The 20,879-nt window shown below is 35.8% G+C and overlaps 1 protein-coding gene across 1 annotated transcript in view; it reads right to left on the reverse strand.

Annotated features, from left to right (window-relative positions):
• Positions 1 to 20,879, reverse strand: part of LOC112055470 (allatostatin-A receptor) — a 139,612-nt gene that overhangs the window by 88,316 nt on the left and 30,417 nt on the right. The window contains exon 2 of the mRNA XM_052884265.1: positions 1,043 to 1,072. The gene's annotated coding sequence lies outside the window, so the exon portion shown is untranslated. The remainder of the gene's footprint in view (positions 1 to 1,042; positions 1,073 to 20,879) is intronic.

Below are 20,879 nucleotides of genomic sequence, written 5' to 3' on the forward strand. Positions count from 1 at the left end.
ACACTAATATTATAAAGGTGAAAGTTTGTATGTATGTTTATTCGGGCACCCGTGACTTCGACCGCGTAGAATTCAGTTTTTCACAAATCCCACAAGATCGATCGATTTTTTCGGGATGAAAAGTAGCCTATGTGTTAATCCAGAGTGAAATCTTTTTCCATTCTCAATTTCAGCCAAATAGCTGCGGCTACTGAAGCTATCCTGTGGGATTTGTGAAAAACTGAATTCTACGCGGACGAAGTCACGGGCGTCCGCTAGTACTCTGAAAAATCTTTTGGTTGTGGTTCTTAACAAAAAGATCCTGGGTTCAAAAATACTGGGCACAAAAACTGAGAAGGGTGCATTTTTTATCTATTATGAATAACTATGGGAATCATTTCAAGAAAGTATACGAGGCGTTTAAAATAGATAAAAAAAATTTTTTTGCTTATTTTAGAATGACTTTAATTTTGAAGAACACTTAAGTCTGATATCGCACGCAGCGCTGAATGGTAATACGTCATCGCGTCGCAAGTTTGCACGGTGCGACACCGCATCGGAAATTTGCACGGTGCGTTGTGCGACATCGTAGATTTTTGCGCAGTGTTGTGTTTTCGCCCTCAGTTGTCTATACGTCACAACATTACTTTATTAACAGACTGTCCAACGCTGCGACGGCGCCGCTGCGCCATGACTTTGCGGCGCCGCACTGTGCCCGCTGATACGGTGAAATCTTTGCGATGCGGCGCCGCAACTTATCGTGTGCCCCGCTCTCATACCTCTTCCAAGTGAGCGCGCTACCATCTTAGACTACATAGTTACTTAACATTAGGTGAGATCGCAATCAAGGGTTAACATGTAATTTAATAAAAAAAATATGAGCATTCTATTGAAAGCTTACCAAGAACTCGCATAAACTCAATCTCGATACATAATAATTGTTTATTTGTATTTGCGTCCAATTTGAATCGTTTAAGAAAATTTAGCCACGTCATTTTCATGTAATTACAAAAAAATATTCTTCATGTTTTATTTACTAGTATATTCAATATTCAATTCTTACCTTATGAATTCATGGTGAAGGCTCGGCAAACTGGAAAGAAAAACATAATAATTAAACATACTCGTAAAATATTAACATTTACAAATAATTGTGTGCATTTTAAGAGATTATTAAATATCACGTGTCTCAAATGGTGAAGGAAATACATCGTGAGAAAACCTGCATACCTGAGAATTTTCTTAATTCTCTACCTGTATGAAGTCTGCCAATCCGCATTGGGCCATCGTGGTGAACTATTTTGGCCTAACCCCTTTTATTCTGAGAGGAGACTTGAGCTCAACAGTGAGCCGAATATGGGTTGATAATTAATGAATATCTTTACTGATATTATTAAGAGTTTAAAGTTAATGAGGTTGTACTGAACCGATTTTGAAAATTCTTTTTCCAATAGAAACTACATCTTAACAAGTAATGGTAAAGAATACTGTTGGTAAAAGAATTAACATCTTTACCATTACTTGGTAAAGATGTAGTAAAAAAGGCTCATAAATAATAAGTAATTTAAAAGAGATATTTTAAATACCTGTTTATGTTTATTAAACATTTTTCGTTGGGGAGACCTACGAAAACGTGAAATTAAGTTATGTAAAACAGTAAGTAAACCTGATAAATGAAAAGGAAAAAATGCGATATTTCAGGAGACCTTATAACGAGAGCCTGTTTTAAATCATCGCGTCCCGCAAATAGCTGTGCGCTGTTTATCTGAGGCTTTCGCGGGACTTGCGTTACTTATTCAAGAGGAATACGTTATAATCCCGAGTTAAAATATCGTCATGTGCTCTATGACAACATGAAGATAATTTAATCGGGATAAATACCCTCATTGTGGTTTAATGGAAATGTCTGTCTGTGATTAAAAATAACTGCGTTTTTCTATTCTTCACAAGTTAGCCCTTGACTATAATCTCACCTGATCGTCAGTGATGATGCAATCTAATATGAAAGCGAGCTAATTTTTAGAGGATGAAAATCGGGTGGTAACTAGCCACGGCTGTTTTATATTTTCCTGTCTATCTGTTTGCCTGGGTTTATCTCTGGAATAGCTTAACCGATTTGAATGAGTCTTTTACTGGAAGAGGGTTACTGAGCAACATATAAGCTACTTCTAATTTTGGAAAAAAAACATAATTCTCGCGGCTTTTGAGAAAAACTCACTCACGCGGGCAAAGCTGTGGGCGTCTATTAGTCATTGAATAAAAAAGAAAAAAGAGAACTAATCTGCACGTAAAGAAAATTAAATAGATAGTAAAGCTATCCGCACAAAGTAGAAAGTAGCTAAGTAGATCTTTATACTGGACTTAAAAGTTAAAACAAACTTTCACGGTTTAAAACCGTTAAACTTGAGCAGTTTCACCGTAGAACGAATTTACAATGTTAAACAAAAATATGAACAGATGCGACCTTCGTAGATCGCACTAATGCAGCGCTGTTTATTATAGTGCACTACTGAATAAATAATGTGCCTTAAAGCTTGAATAACACTCGTATTTTATTGAGTGTTAGCTGCATTTGACACACCTACGCATTATAGTAGAGGAGCCGCAGAGGGGATTTATGCAGTTACTCGAGCGCTGCAGATTAACATTAGGGAGTATTTCTGCACGTTGCTCTGTACCTCCACCAAGTATGAGCCCTTAATATTGGTAGGTACGTTTAGGACAACCAAAAAAAAAACTAACTTTAGAAATACTCAACCAGCACGTCATATTAAAATAAGGTGAGTTGATAGCTAAAAGGTGTGCATTTCGAAAATGTAACGATTTGAGCGTAGCGTAATGGAATAGGAGGGTTATTAAGTAACAAAATAAAACTCTTATATTTTTGTTATCGAGCTTCGAGCGCGGTTAATTTTTTACTTATTTTGAATTAAATAAGCTCCTGATTAGCTCATGTTTTCTGATAATTTAGTAAGCCACAGAAATAAAAATTGTCTTTTAAGTTTGTAGTTTTTTCCCCACCGCTGAAAGCGAAAAAAGTTTATAACCATTTATTCTTTCTATCATCTAATCTACCAGATCTAATAATTTTTCAGCCGCTTTAGTAACTGCAAATTTAGCATCCCGGGCTCCCCTACTATATTAGCATTAGGATAGTTTCTTAACAACAATATATAATTCTAAGCAATAATGTGGCAATAACCTTTTTGGCTGGTGGGAGGCTTCCGCCGTGGCTAGTTACCACCCTACCGGCAAAGACGTACCGCCAAGCGATTTAGCGTTCCGGTACAATGCCGTGTAGAAACCGAAAGGGGTGTGGATATTCATCCTCCTCCTAACAAGTTAGCCCGCTTCCATCTTAGACTGCATCATCACTTACCATCAGGTGAGATTGTAGTCAAGGGCTAACTTGTAATAAAAAAAAAAAACTTTGAAAAATAGTTGTTTGATTAGACACGCTAATATTGAAAGTACTTACTCATAAAGTAAGCTCATACTGAAAATATTTTTTTTTATATGTTGATTTTGCTAAACTTATATTTATTTATTTATTTATTTATTTATTTATTTATATATATATATGTCTGTGTATACAAATTTTACAAGTAAGTAAATGTTTTAACCAAATCGATGAATTTGTTTCTGAAATAAGCGATCGAAATCTTACGTTAGCGAGGCTTTTTCAGCCTTCCTAAAATGAGGATACACACAGAACATATTCGTTACAATAATAATATTTTTAATTCATGTGATCCAAGCCTAACTTCCTCGCACTTACGTTCAAGTTGTAGTGAAGTACGCAGCAAATTAGTTTTGAAATTGAGAACTGGATTTATATATTTTTTTCTTGTACTAAGCTCTAAAGCCTGGGTAAAGCTTGCGCCAGGATCGTGTTCTTGAATAGTGTAGATAAAAAGAAAAGAAATAAGACTTATAATAAATCTATAGAGTGGTTAATTCTGTACATGAAATAGGTATATTTCCAAAATAACTAGGTATCTTTTTAATTAATTAGTGATCGATACTGATTTCAAAAATGCAATCAGTAAAATTTTTGTCTGTCTGTATATTCGTTATAGAAACAAAAACTACTCGACGGATTTTAACGAAACTTGGAACGATTATTCTTCATACTCCTAGACAGGTTATAGTATACTTTTCATTACGCTACAATCAATAGGAGCAAAGCAGTGAAGGGAAGTGTTGGAAAAACGGAAGAAGTTACTTCATTTTTACAGCGATACTACTGTAAGGGCTGGATTAAAGAGGTCTAAGGGCGGACGAAGTCGCGGGCGTAATCGAGTTAGATAATATGATAAGCTAAGTATATTAGATATTTATCAAAATTTCTTACTGTTTTATAATTCCATTTGTAATATTGAAGGATTATTATAATATCATTTTTAGGCAAGTTTTCTTTGTCCCAATTTGGGGCTTAGACCCACCACGCTGATTTAAAAACGCTAAAGATCGTGGTGTTTTGGAGACCTTATAAAAGATCTATGTCCTATTATAGCACTATTCTGTAACTATGTTTTTATATCTAGATTGAGAGAGATGGATTTGGATGGAAATTCGAAATTCACACTGTCGAGTTATAACAACTTCGTTACAGAATAGCGTAATAGGTCAGCTGCAGTAGACATCTAACGGCTGATAAATGATGACAATAGTGAAGATGATGATGACGATGACGATGATGATGATGATGATCGGCCCGTCAACCGATCTTTGGACCCTACATCCGTAAAGAAACAGTTAAAGAAGTGGGTAAGCTTACGGTTTATTTACATTGTGATACAGTTAACAAACGCGTAATACATTTAACTCGGTTTACTTTGCCAGAGTTAATTCCGGAATGAAACAATTAAACAAAGCCGTGCCCATCATCCTGGCTCAGTTTCTGGTTTGTTTGGTAAACAACTACTTTATGTGCGGTTTTAATTAATTATGCAACTCCTCATTAAAGTCATTAGTGTTACGTGATAAGTTAAATAGTAGTTTTTGTTAATAAAAAAACCCCAATTTCGAATAACTTAGTTGTCTCTTATGCCAGACGCACATGGCGTTCATCAAATAAGCCGTCAATTCTGCAACCAGCGTTATTTTTTTAAAGAATATTAATTGTCTTGAATTTTTAATTTGATCAATATTCCCGTTCTCCGTCAAGTAGTCGTACAATACTGGAGTGGGTATATACATTATTCATTGGTACTCCGCTCCTATTGGTCTTAGCGTGATAATGTGTAGCCTATAGCCTTGATAAATGGGATGTCTAACACTGTTTATTGATATTGACTAATTTTTCAAATCAGGTCAGTAGTTCTTGAGATTAAGGCGTTCAACCAAACAAACTAACAAACACTTCAGCTTTATAATATAAGCGTATCATACCCCAGCGGAAAGGGCATCTAACCACGTCCACGACATTTCAGTGATGAATCCGTCGCCGTTGAGTCATTGAGGCTTCGAATCACTGTTATTTATAAGGAAAAATATGTTTCGATAATTATTTTTTTCACTGTTCACACATCCCAAACTGCGCTACAGAATTGAAAATGAAATGAAATGAAAATGAAAATGAATTTTATTCGTTTTATAAACATTACATTACATAGTAGGGCTGAGACCTTCTTTTAAGTGAAAACCTGTGTCAGAAGGTCTCGCTCTCGCTAGTAATTAATATATTATTATACGTTATAAGGAAAAAAACACATCAAAAGAAAATGAATTGAAAATGGAGTACATAAGTGTGTGTGTGAGTGCGTGCGTGCTTGTAGTTGTGTGTGTGTGTGTGTGTGTGTGTGTGTGTGTGTGTGTTTGCGTGTGTTGTGTGAATGTGTGGCATTCCTTCCCCTTGTTTTATTTTAATTTATTTAACAATCTTTAGGAGATCTTCGCTTTGATCATAGTCAAGCCCTTTCAAAAATTCACTCACCCTATTTCTACAATCATACAAATTTAGTGGATATACATTTAACTGTTTATTTATTTTATTGTATAACATAGAAGAATTGACGGTAAACTCGATCGTGTGTGGCTGGCGTTAGTGTAACGTGATAAGCGGTAATGTTATTTTTTGTTTATAGCACATAATAATCGAGGAACGTAATTGTCGCTAATTAACTGACAAAACTAAAAATTATCAAAAGCGTCTAGTTATTGGGCCCAGGATCAAAATATTTATTCATGACCATAATACTCAAACTTTATGTGATATTCATGGAGATTCAAACTAAATTTTGAACGAGGCAAACCATGAGGGAGGGGCGTTTTCTTTTTAAGTTTAACAAAATGTTATGCCCCCCAAAAATTACTTTCCTACAAAAAATCGAATTTTAAGTAGATATATTATGTTTAGCAAAAGAGGCTTTAGGTTGTCGTTATATTGTTATGCATGTGGTGTAACCTGGTTCAAGCTGAAAATGAAAATCAGCGCTTTATGCCCAATGTCTACTTAGTACATATATGCAGTACAATGTTATGCTGGAACCGTAGTCAAGGTTGTGCCCTGCCCAACACTTATCCAGGTGGTCGATATATGAAGTACTACAGCAGTGTGGTTTTATGTGATATTTTTAAATAACCGTTCGACTTATTCATTTATTTTTATTGAACATAAAAAACATTTTTTCAGTGGACATTTCAATATAATTAAATGATTTACTACTTCGGCATGTTTGGGTGAAAATTTGTGCCGCCTCACTCGGTTCAGTTAAACAAAACACAGAGTCCCAAATAAAAAAAAAAAAATAATACCCACTTACCGTAAGGGTACCGTAGCGTAGGCACCGGCATTCCTTCACATAAATCAGAGTTGTGACAAATTGGGCGAGGGAAAAATGAAAATGAAAGGTAGAAATGAAAATATGAAAATACAGCCTACGGTTTGTGGCTTATCATTGTGTTTCCTGCAGTGCCTGTTAATTTGAATTGTTGGTGTGAACAAATTTTCATATGAATAGAACACAAAATTTAATAAAAAATAAAACAAAAAATACTTCGGTACTCACAAATGGTGTATATAGGAATCCATGTCTTTATACAGATTACTATTGAAAGAAATACTACGATTCTCAGCCTCAGATCAAATACGTATGGACTTGTATCGCACCAAAATTCACCAACAAAATTGTCTGTAGTTTTTTGAGGGGGACGAGGTAAACTCACACATCTAAAATATTTAACACCAATAAATACGTGTCCTTGCATTACACAAAATTATAAATTTGCAATATTCATCTCAGCAAAACCGCCTTCCGAACCGGTAGTAGAATCTTTACAATTATTCAACTGACATTTCAAAAGAGCTTGTTAACTGAGCCTACTTGAAATAATGAATTTTGATTTTTTCAATTTTAAAAGCCGTATGAGAATCTTCGTTATCACCGTTATCAACTCTTATTCGGCTCACTGCTGAGTTCAACTATTGACTATTCCTATATTATATTTGACTGTTGGCCGAACTCCTCTCAGAATTAGAGGGGTTAGGCCAATAGTACACCACGCTGGCCCGATGCGGATGTTTTTCCTTCACCGTTTGAGACACGCGTTATTTAATTTCTTAAAATGCACTCAACTGCATGAAATCAAATTGGAGCTGCATGCCCCGGACCGGATTCGTACCTACCCCGTCCGGAATCGTAACGTATGAGAATGTTTCTGACAATATCTTGGAAGAAAAAGCGTGTCTCAGCTCCGACGCACGAATGGAGTTTACTCTTTCAGATCAACTGGCTAAATAGTGTATGTTGCCCCGCAGCATACACTATGTACGTCTCAGTACTGACGCTAGAAAAGTGAAAGGTGCGCAATCGAGGAGCAGCAGACCGCGGCGTACGCGCACAATGAAAGGTGCGCAGAATAAGTTGCGCACAAAAACGTAACGCTGTCATTCGTTCATCGAATTTTACTGCCCATATTTTTTTCATACCAGAGGCGAAAATCGATTCTTAAAGAGTAAACTCTAAAAAGCCACTCGAACCGGGGCCACGTGATTCAAAGTCACATAGGCTTACCACTGGACTACTGGAGCACACTGACACTAAGCTGACAGTGTATTTGCGTGTAATCTACAAGCTATCAAAATCATAATCGCCTGCTGAATTTCACAGAACTTTTAACAGATACGTCCAAGTAATTCAGGACTTATAGATATACTTATATTATATAAACGCATTAGGTTTACCCTGTAATGTTTATATATACACATATATCTAATATATAAATAAATAAATAATTATCATGCATACCCGACGAGCGAGTGGACCGTGGCCAAATTGGTAAAGCGCTCAAACTGCGATAGCTAGAGATGCGGGCTCAAACTGCGGGCTTTTAATAAAATGTTATTTTTCTAAAAATATAGAAAAGCTCTCTCTAATATATAAATGCTGAATTGTGATACAAAAACAAATTTTAGATTAATTTTCCAAATATAAACAATATATTTTAAAATAATCCAATATTATAAAAAAATATTAAACTTTTGAAGAATAAACGATTAAGACATCCACGGATGTGCGTCAGCCAAATAGAGAGAATTAGTTGACGCGACAAGGTATCTTTAAACGAACCATTTAAAGCCACTTTTGTCCACTTATTAACTAAAAATCTATTTAATATGATAACTAAATAAAAATAAATAATTACTTATGATGAATGTTACATATATTATAGACTAGAAGACCCCACGCGATTTCACTTGCATAGTTACCATTCTGTGGGAATATAGTGTTAAATATTATAATATGGCTATAAGTTTTCGACTAATTATTAACATCATAATCTTATATTATTATAACCTGACGTTTGAAAACTAAGCCTAATGGAAATAAGTGAATATTGACAACAGACCACCAGACACTTAAAAATATTATCCATGTTAATTTCACATATATTTTCCAGTTGTGGTAATCGAACCTGCTGCCATTGATGCAGCAAAAATCAGCCGTCAAACCGTCGGCATTTTCGTCTTCATCGTAGATTTATTGAAAGTGCAATTAGCTTTGAAAGTGTCAGACTGTAGCGTTTGTCCTTAGCATAATATTACGTTACAAAGAAGCTGCAAGACTATTTGGTAAGACGAGAAAGATCTCTTATTGACTGAGAGCCTGCAATCTTTGTTATAAAAGCATTTTAAAAAAATAAAAAAATACCCACTTTTATACCAAATAATAATATACCAAAAAAAAAAATACAAAAATACGTTAATTCCAGTAGTTAATTTAAAAAGCTTTTAAAAACGGGACCAATATTGTATTGAATGATTTTAGGTTACTAAATGGGTCCCATACAAAAGATGATCTCCATTTAAACCTTATTCTAAGTCTTATTATCTAATAATATAGCATAAGAATAAAGCTTCATAAATCTGTATTATGCGTGGAAAACTCCAAGCATCCATTAGCATTTCATGAAAAACTGAAAGACACGGGAAATGTTTGCATTTAATTACGGAATATGAGTTTAAATGAAAATAGTTCCTCTTCGGTTCACTTTCCAGTGAAAAGCGTGACGTCATATTTTCCACCAGGAAGTCGTATTGTTCTTTGGAAAAGGAATGTTTTACAATTATTTTTTGTAAGTTTTTTTATCGTGTTTTCACTAAATATTTTAATATTTATGTTTTTATAACCGTTTGTAAATGACTCTCGGTTTTCTGTTCACTGCACACAAAATAAAAAGGGTTTTGTTTGTGTAGCCACTCATATTTCAGTGCATAGCAATACAAATCTACAAGTACTTGTATACATATTATATCATCATCATCATCATCATCATCATCATCATCATCATCATCACCATTATCATCACCATCACCATCCATCATCCATCATCCATCATCATCACCATCACCACCATCATCATCATCATCATCATCATCATCATCATCATCATCACCATCATCATCATCATCATCATCATCGTCTCGTCATCATCCGTCGTCGTCGTCGTCATCGTCATCGTCATCGAGAACGATTACACTAATAGTCCACGTTGACCCAATGCGGATTGGCAGGCTTCACGCACGTAGAGAACTACAATAATTCTTAGATATGCAGGTTTCCTCACGATGTTTTTCATATTATACAGGGTGCTCGGCAGTATTTCCCATATCTCTAAGGTTGTATTCTTTAACAAAAGTTAATTTAAAATGTTCATGAACATGTGTTCTAAAAAAAATATTTTCGCAGTAAATAATATTTCTTTTGTAAATAAATCTTACGTAGCCTATTGTCATATTGTTTTATGTATTTTAAAATACAACGATACATAAAGTCATTTGTTACATGAATAGTTGGAATTACTTGAATTACTTTGTAACAAAACATTTGAACTTTTTTTGTTACTTAATAAAATATTAGTTATGCAGTTCGGTTCCTATAAGTGTTCACGTCAAAGCTTTGAAGTAATGGAGAATACTCCCTAGCACCCTGTATATCTTTCTATTATAGTCTAGTGGCATTACCCACTGGACTATAATCGGTATATGTCGGGGCATCGACTATATTCCACTTCTGATAACTTCTATTTTGGTAGTATGCCTCGATTAGGTTCTACGATATATACGTCAGGGATGGCAAATACACAAAGTAACATCACAGAATCGATAACTTAACTTACAACTACAGGTCTACCCTTTAATTACACTTGATCAAGTATAGCGCTGATACTATCAGATGTAAACCAGGATTAACTATCGTATGGCAAGGAGTCAACCACCAGCGAATGTCAGACTTGTAACTGATCCAGTTGGGTTAAAGGATCCTTTTACAGTTAACTAATACTCCCCCATACTTCGCTCGTGTTGGCTCCCAGCCTAGTAACTAACAATACAAAGGCCTTAATACTAGGATTCACTTACCACTGACTCGTTGCCGAACCGTCTCAAACTAACACAAGTGTTCAACTGGATAAACCTAAGAACTACCGCGTCTCGTTTTCTCCGAGATCGTCAACTGACAGATGTCCTCAGACAAACAACTGACAGATACATTTCTAACAGATATCGCTATTAAATTAGTTACTCTAATTAATGTAATATTATTATTATCTAACTCTCCGACATATATTTAAATATTTAAACACATTATCTAGCACAAAGTTACGATTTCATGAATTCCCCTTACATCCTCCACAACAAAGGCAGTAAACGTCGGGAAAAGGAAAGCGCGCTGCTAATAACAGAGCCTTCTCCGACCCAGCCGCCGACAGCTTTGAGAGAATACGATGCATCGAGGAGAAAAGTACGTTTTTTAGACTACGCTAATGACATACTCGTAGTTCTTTTCGTGAAGGCGCTTTTAACTCAATAGGTTCGCGATTAAGTACCTACTCAAAACGAAAAAGAATGGTTTAAGAACCTCGCAAATTAAAATAAACGCATTTTAATTCATAATACAAGTGCTAATAATAATCGTCTTGAAAAAAGTCCTGAAAAGTATTTATCAGGTGATAACAAGGTGCGTGTATATAGTAATAGCTGGGTCATGCCTTTACCCTTATACACTTTTGGAATTCTAAAGTGGACTTAAAGATATAAGTGGATTCCCCGGACTGTAAATTCCGCAAACTGATGACGTTATGCCGGGTGCATCAACTCTTTTCATATGTAATGAGATTGTACCACTTGGCTTCATAAACGACTGCAATCTCAGAGATTTTCTCAAGATAAATGTGAGTGTGTATCAGAATGTTGTTACATTCGACAAGGGTGTTACCCCGCTATTCCTTGGCAAAAAGTATACTATAATAATAGTTTATTTATTTGCATTGAACATACGTTACAAGCATTGGTTATAAAGTTACAGATATACATTTCGATCCAATGCAAATCCAATTTGCAAGGAGTTGCATGGATTCTACAAGCTCGTGACTGAGCCGGATGTAAATCAAATAACATCTGTAACTTGCTTGCAATTTGGTGACCTCTTTGGGAAAACCGAGGGTTTTGTCTGTGCAATTATGGTCGAAGTAGGTAATCTAAAGACGAGAAACTACCGATACCATATTATTTGAAATACATATTATAAAGACCCTCAGGCATATTAAGTCCGAATTTTCACATCTTGCTCACGGCAAACACATAATCAGACGGCATATACATAATCAAGACGGTAGTCAAGATAATCCACCAACAGCTTCCTTCAGTATGGCCACAGTAGATATATTACAAGCAGTATAATAACTCGGCCATATTTTTGAAATAAATACCTACAGCCGCGCGCTCCGTAAACATGTGATAGGGCTGCCTGTCTCCAGCATTTTAATTACATTTGCCAACTTTGTGTTTCCATTTAGTTATGTATTGTAAATATACTTTTTTTTAAATAAACAAATAAAATACTTTGTAAATTTAAGTATTTGGACGTGACCAAAGTTTACTAGACCATGGTATTAAATTCCTAAAACGTATTTTGTCATTTTTTAAAAGCTTCTATTCAGAGTGATTTTAGCAGTGGCATTCTTAAACCATCCAGTCGCAATTTAAGCAATAGGTATTTGCAAGTTAAAATATAAATTTGCAGATTTTACGTCAGTTTTGTCAATCAGATCCGCGAATAACGAAATATTTAGCCGTGAATATAGGAATTGGGACGCAATTTTTTAATCCGCGGATAGTGAAAACGTGAATAAAGGAAGCGTTAATAAGAAGCTTTTACTATAGGGCTATATATTATCCCCGTATTCCTACCACGGGAAACGGGAACCATGCGTATAAAGAGGGAGGAAGAGAGTATTAATTAAGCAGGTAAACAGCATTTTTGAAAATTTTAATGCACTACGGAAAATGCCTTATGAGTTTTGCCTTTATACATTTCTGCGAGCTTCGCATTTTCTCGCTGTTTTCGGGTTCTTCCGTCCGTACGGAAAAATAGTTTCAGAAAAGAGCTCTTCAAACAATGTGCGGAGTTGTGCAAATATTGGCTCATGCTGCATAGTGCATGTTCTTGGGAAATACGCCATTTCTGTATGCTGTAATAAAATACTAGGAAATTATTTACGTTGAAGAATTTACAGCAGCTATTTTATTTATTTGAAAACGCTGTTCGTAAACATTTTTATTTTTGTTTCTTCAAAAGTTGCTTAATATTAGGTAATTTGAGCGTAGTAGGTAATTTGATCACCGTTTATAGGTATGTAATTCAATACTTTTTTCCGACTTATTATATGAATTGAGCTGAACTTGGTGATTGATTTTTGATTTGATTTTAACACATTTTAACATTGATGAAATTTTGGTTTTTATAACATTTAATAATAAAATTACTAAACTGATATTCATGAAAATGAATTGAGACCGAGAAAGTATACTCTTTCAAACAATAAAATAATTTCCAAAATAAGTTAATAAATGACGAAATTATTAGGTAACTGTAGTATATGTCAACAGCCTAGACTGTCAATAGATGAGTCTATAAATACAAGCCTCGGACAGGAGGGGGGTTAGTTGCACTTTGGTGCTACAGCAGTACGTACCACGAGGTACTAAGTAGACACAGTGTTCAACCAACTGGTATGTGATAACCAGAGTGATCAACCGATCACCCAGAGTGTGTGTGTGTGCAAACACTACAGTAACAAACATTAAAACATCACACACGCGTCGATTTGAGAACCTTCTCCTTTTTTTGAAGTCGGTTAAAAGACAATAACTTGGTTTAATCACGCCTGCGGCCAAGTGAAGTGGCTACGTGCTTGGTGAGGAAGCTGGTCTTCAGCAGCTGGGCGAGTCTACAGCATCCAAAGGTGGGTGGGTGGAATAAATAACAAAGGATTGGGGGGGTGATCCTTTTAAGCCATAATTACATTCTAAGGAGCGTTAAATCTTCAAAAAATGATACAAAAATGTCCTCCCCCACTTCCACGTGTAAGTAATATTGTTTTGTAAGATGATATTCATCGGCGACGGAGAAAAATGTAATATAAGCAATAACAAAGCGCGATGTTTTGCGTGGGGGCTCTGACGAGTAATAATGTCGACATCTCGTTTGATACAGTTGGTAAATGATACATTTTGTATCACGGTTCTTGGGCTCAGGAACAAAATATTTATTAATAACCATACTGCTCAAACTCTGTGTGTGATATTCATGGTGAGTTGGACATTATGAACGTAGCTAACCATGGTGTGTGAGGCGTTTTCTTTTCTAGACTTCGGTGCATTCGATAACAACAATAAATAACTTCTGAAGGCCTAGTGGAAGTTTGACACTGTTACTATCGCGTTACCGTAAACGCAAATTTCCAAGGAATTGAAACAGCGCCATCTAATTACTACACACAACTATTTCAATTCCATATAAATTCTCGTTTACGTCAACGCGATAGTAATAGTATGAAAATATTGAAAACTACTATGCACACTGATCATTAAATTAAACATTATTGTGTGGTGGACAGTAATACCCGAAAGAAGGCACACAACACGAAGAATCGCTTAATGGAGTGACCTTTAACTTAAAACATTCTCTGTTTTGAAAAATTCAGTTTATTTATTTAGTTTATTCAAGCGACTGCTCACTGATAGATGTAACTGAACACAAAAAAAAAATTAAACATTTTCAACGAAAGTTCGACTACCCGCATTGAGGCGGCATGATGGATTTTAGCTCCACATTGAGCCTGACAATGGCGACGTATCGTCATAAGAACACACACAAACCTCTATAAAATCCCACGTTTAGAAACCCTTTAAAGTTAACAAAACGAAACAAACAAAAGCATAAAAAAATGAGTCAAATCCATCAAGCCGTTCTTGAGTTTTAGCTTTTTAAACATCTATTACAAACAGACGTAAAACCATTTACATAATAAAAATATAAAAGTTTACCTTTTTGTTTAAGTAAACATTATGTAATGTTTATAAAAAAGAAAGAGGAATAATTTTAGTGAGAGGCTATTACCCCTCTCTGGAAATATAGGTACAATCCATTTTAAAGTTAAGCACATGCTTATCGAAAATTGATAATTTTTTTTCTTTATACATTACCTATTTTACCTAGTAAAGTAAATTGAGATTATAGTAGACTAAACTCGATAGAAACTATTTGATTAAGGCATCAAACACTATTCAGACAGTTCTTAAGTTCAACTCTTAAGACAGATTGTAATTTTTACTATTTAAAAGGAGTTTAATGGTCATGTTTGAAAATGTAACTTTGAATCACTAGACTGAACATACAATAAATGGCAACAATCGTGGAATATTTGTTGTAATTTTTCCTCAATGTTTATGACAATGTATCGCATATGCAGTCTGTAGAGGTAATAACATCTCTCAACATGTCACATTATCGGAAGCTATATGTACGGTAAAGAACATGAATCTTACACACGTCATTGAACAAGTCAATCGTATCGCATTTACTGTGTGAATAGCTTTATTATACCTACTCAGTGAGCATAGGCTTGAGAGCTTTGAATATTAAAACCCTTTATATTGTATACGTAATATTTATGATTTTCTAATAGTACGTACTACACTTTCTTGAGTTCTAATACTGTAAGATTGAAAATTATACACTAACACTTTCGAACAAAGAATATTATGTTAATTACTTCTGATTATAATCAACAACTATATATAAATAATAATATACACAAAATGTGTATAAATTATATACCAAGACCTTCCCCATAAATCACTTGTACCTATTTGTGAAAACCGCATGAAATCCCGTTCAGTAGTCTTATTTATCGCGAACATAGAGACGCGGCAGATAACTTTTGACATGACAACGACTTATAATTCGATAGAGCCGGCTGCACACTCGAAAAAAGATGACGTCAAGCGTCGTTCCCTCGCTCTAGGGTTGCCAAATTTTTTACAAGAAATAAAGCATATTCTGGTCTATGAAGATTATAGAAAATTTTCTTTTGAAAAATGCAACCATTCCATCAGTATTTTCTTATGACGTTGTCACGTTCAACTATCGTCAGTAAACCGACTTTACAGACAACCGATTTTTTTTATAATAACAATGTTGTATGTAAAGAAATATGGATAATGCGTAGACCTATTTTATTAAATTGATAAGGATGATTAGCAACTTTAACATACAAAAAAAATTGCCCGAAATGACGTATCACTAAAACTAATAATAGCAGTTATCACTGTTTTCCGGGAACGGCGAATATTACTTTGTCAACTATGATAAGTAAGTATACCTACCGTTTAATAATGTATTCATATTAACAACAACTGAGCTCGTTATAAATATTGGTGGAATATACCTTTTTTATTGATCTACATAAAGTCCACAAACGCATATAATTATAATTTTATAGTTTTTCACAAATCTAAAAGTAAACCGGTGTTAATCCAGAGTATAATCTATTTCCATCCCAAATTTCAGCCAAATCCGTTCAGTTGTTGCGGCGTTAATGAGTAAGAAACATCCATACAAACTTTCGCGTTTATAGTAGGATAGTAGGATTATAATATTAGTAGTAGCTTAATAAAAAATATCGTCTTTACGAGTAGATATAATGTAAAGTACGTATCATTTGACACATAAATTGAAATAAATGAAATTTGAATTTGAATTATACTTCTATACTATAGAGTTTGTGGTGTTGTAGGCGGTAATCTCTGGAAATACTGAACCGATTTTAAAAATTCCTTTATCAATAAAAAGTTACGTTAATTGTGAGTGACATAAGCTATGTTTTATACCTGTATTCTCGCGTGAACGAGAACTACGCAGAAACCGCGGGGCGTCGGTTTGTCGTTTATAAAATGTATATTAAGCTCTTGATATAACAACATAGAGATGAAAGCAAACCGCTCGAGCTCGTATGTAGGTCGAGATCTCATCAGCTCCTCGAATCTTGAACACCGCAGTGGCCGATGAGAACATAATAGGCAATGTCCGTTGGCATTTTAACAGGGAAATTGGCCTTTTTATGAACGCCCCATAAACTGCAATCATGGTGTCAAATATAATAAGTATAACGGCTATTGTATAAAGTATGGTTAGATGACAATAACAAGATCATGGTAGCGTATGAAAGACAATTGAAGTGTTTTCAAGAAACCGAAGTTTTGACTTTTTTTGATTTTTCATATATAGCCACCGGTATGAAAAAATAATGAGCAGTGATTATTCAGCACTCGGGCAGAGTACTTATACAATGAACGAATTACAGCGTTACGTTTAGTACAACCTATTCTGCGCACCTTTCACCGTGCGCTGCCGCCAACGGCGTGCACAGGTAGGCGGGCGCGCCCTAGCACGCCTGCCTACATGTGCACGCTCGCTGCTGCCAGGCGCACACGCCGCGGCCTGCTGCTTCTCGGTTGCGCACCTTTCACTTTTCAGGCGTCAGTATTGAGACGTATTTAGTGTATGCTGCGGGCGACATACACCTATTTAGACAGTCGATCTGAAAGAGTAAACTCCATTCGTGCGTCGGAGCTGATACACACTTTTTTTTGAGAATGATGCTTCTGTTTTTACCAAGCAGCTTATATACGAGTATTTTATACATTACAGGCAGACACCACGCGGTTTCACCCGTAGTTCCCGTTCCCGTGGGAGTGCGGGGATAAAATATAGTCCATGACAGTCACAAATAATTTGGCTTTCTATTGGTAAAACAATTTCTAAAATCGGTTTAGTCATTTCAGAGATAGTGCCCTACAACCTCATATACTTTATTTATCTCTTTATAATATTAGTATAGATGGGTACCTATCTTCAAGTCAAGAGTGAAGTGAAAGTGAGTCAAGAAAGCATGGGTTAAAAAAGTGTTGTCGCTAGTGAAATTAAAGACTAAGGCTTGACTATGAACTCAAGCCTTCAAGAAAGACTAGCGTATCAGGTATTGGTATAAATTACTACATTGCCAATTGTATTCATTTAGTTTCACTGTAGTGTTTGTTTTTCAAATAATATTTCTTTATTTGCTTTCTTTTTCTCAGGTTTCCGGTGTAACTAATTGAGGCTGTTTAGTGAAGATGCTTATTTTGAAATTACAAACACTTAAACTTTACTTATTATATATACCTTTACGTAGATATTATTTTCAAAGTAAGATGTAATAAATAAGCCGAAATAAAGGTCCCCGTTTGGTCGCCGGGAAGAGAGAAACTTCTCCGCGCAAACTTTATGTAATAAACAGCATAAGTTTGTACCAACTCGTAAAAATGAAAGACCAACGTATTCAATTTATCATGTAAGTATGTTACAACTGTTAACTGTTTTGTTAACTCCAACTTGCTAACCGTAGGTAGGTACTATATTTATACCTACTCTATATGTCGGGTCTCTATACTGTTAAAGAAATATACTATAAGTAGTTGCCCAACATTCTGAGAAGTGACTCGTGCTTTTTTTTTTTTTTTTTTTTTTCAGGGAGGAAAAAAATCCCTCCGGACTTCTGCCGACAGTCGGCAGGGTATGTCCGACTTGCACGGACTAAAAATAACCTTCCCTGGACTCCATGGTCAGCACGGAACCGCTATGCATTTCTTCGTGCTGACCTTCCTGTTGTTTTCTTTCACTCTCTTTCTTTTGTTCTGTCTCTTTTTCCTCCCTTCTTTTCATTGTGGTCGAAGCATATGGGCGTACTTCTGCCACTGCTCCTCACTTGACAGCATGCGTGAGATGAGGTTACTTGCGTTTACTCCCTCATTAGTACCTTCAGCGGCTGCTCTTACATCTGTGGTACCTGGGCATTCAAACAGTGCGTGACTCGTGCTTAACAATGAGCCGAATATGGGTTATTAATGATGATGATGATGATGACTATAGTTGGCAAAAATACTATATTTTGAGCATTGAAATTTAACAAACAAATCTTTTATTTTAATATTGTATGAACGTGCTTTACCATTAAAATTTGACTAATACAATAGCGTGGAACATGTCGGAAGCCAGAACTATTATATCTTATTGCGTTCTGAAATTTAAACCCACAAATTAATTTTATAAAAGCTTTTGATTTGAGCCCCTATCTTATACCCTCAGTGTTGGGTTCGAGTCTAACGCTTCATACGTCGTCAACCCATATTCGGCTCGCTGCTGAGCTCGAGTCTCCGCTCAGAATGAGAGGGGTTAGGCCAATAGTTCACCACGCTGGCCCAATGCGGATTGGCAGACTTCACACACGCAGAGAATTAAGATAATTCTCTGGTATGCAGGTTTCCTCACGATGTTTTCCTTCACCGATTGAGACACGTGATATTTAATTTCTTAAAATGCATACAACTGAAAAGTTGGAGGTGCATGCTACGGACCGGATTCGAACCCACACCTTCCAGGATCTGAGGCAGAGGTTGTTTCCACTGGGCTATCACGGCTCACCGTTTCATACGCGCTTTTACAAAACTATTTTCAAGCAATATTTTATATCTTTGTAAAAGAAATATGTAGATATATCAGGAGTACAGAGTTCTATGATGTATGTGTGACATACATCAACAAACACACAATAATGCGTTCCACGAGTTAGTAATACCTACTAAATCGAGTAACAGGATCCAATTCTCGCGCCGTCCCTTTATGTCTACTAGTTCGTCCACATTCATCCATCTGTCATTTTGTTTTGAACGGCAGTTCTGTAGCATGTTTCCATTTTATCGTGAATTCTTCTCATTCTCATCACACTAATATTTAAATGCGAAAGTTTGTGTTTAAGTGTGTGTGTATGTTTGTTTCTCCTTTGCGAAGCGGCTACTGAAGCAATTTGGCTGAAATTTGGAGGGGAAATAGATTTTACATAGGAAGATAGATGATCTTATTTAGAAACTTTCACCTTTTTCACGACAAAGGTCTGAACTTTACATGCTTTATAACCTTAACTATTGAGACTTATTTCGACTGTTATCCGCGAATGAAGTTTTTAAAAAAAAAGGTTCGCATCCGATAATGTGATAATGGAAACCTATCGTAACGCAATTTGGAGTGACTCACTCAATAATCCGGGAATGATTGATAGAATTACTTTTCGTTCGACATTCATCGCGTTACCGACTCGTTCTTGTAAATAGACGACACATTTCGGGGGTTTGTTTCGACAAATTAACCCTTGTTTGTGTTAACTGTTGTCTATCTAATAAAAGTCTCAAATATCACATCGTAATCTTGAAATTGTTCGGGGTTTATGGTCGCTTTTTGTAAGATCCATTTTCAAAATAGAAATATCGACAGTAAGTTCAAGCAATAAAATAAACACATAAAAATAAAATAAAACATTTATAAGTTCAAAACTAAATATCTCCAATGGGCAAGGCATCCGATTCGTAAAACTACTTCTCTGGAAATTCTCCTAGTTTTTTCTATCTTTTTTAAAGTGGAAGGGATGAGACCTCGAGGACGTAGCCCGATGCGTTGGTCAGATCAACTCTGCACCACTCTCGTTTCAAAAGTACACATAACGCGACTTCGTGCGGGAAAAAGTCGTGAATGTGTGATAGGGGTCCGTGTCGTTTTTCACATTACCCTCAGTAATGAGAAACACGACATGGAGAGAGAGAGAGAGATATATAAAGTTTTGATACAAATATACCTTTAGTATTTTTGTTATTCTGTACAAGTTAACCCTTGACTACAATCTCACCTGATGGTAAGTGATGATGTAGTCTAAGATGGAAGCGGGCTAACTTGTTAGGAGGAGGATGAAAATCCACACCCCTTTCGGCTTCTACACGGCATCGTACCGGAACGCTAAATCGCTTGGCGGTACGTCTTTGCCGGTAGGGTGGTAACTATCCACGGCCGAAGCCTCCCTCCAGCCAGACCTGGACAAATTAAGAAAATCTCGATCTGCCCAGCCGGGGATCGAACACAGGACCTCCGTCTTGTAAATCCACTGCGCATATCACTGCGCCACGGAGGCCGTCAAAATATAGTAGTATATCTAGTATCTAGAAGGTAGGGTATTGAGAACAATAC

Source organism: Bicyclus anynana, chromosome 11, assembly GCF_947172395.1.
Source record: "Bicyclus anynana chromosome 11, ilBicAnyn1.1, whole genome shotgun sequence".
Taxonomy (NCBI): Eukaryota; Metazoa; Arthropoda; class Insecta; order Lepidoptera; family Nymphalidae; genus Bicyclus; species Bicyclus anynana.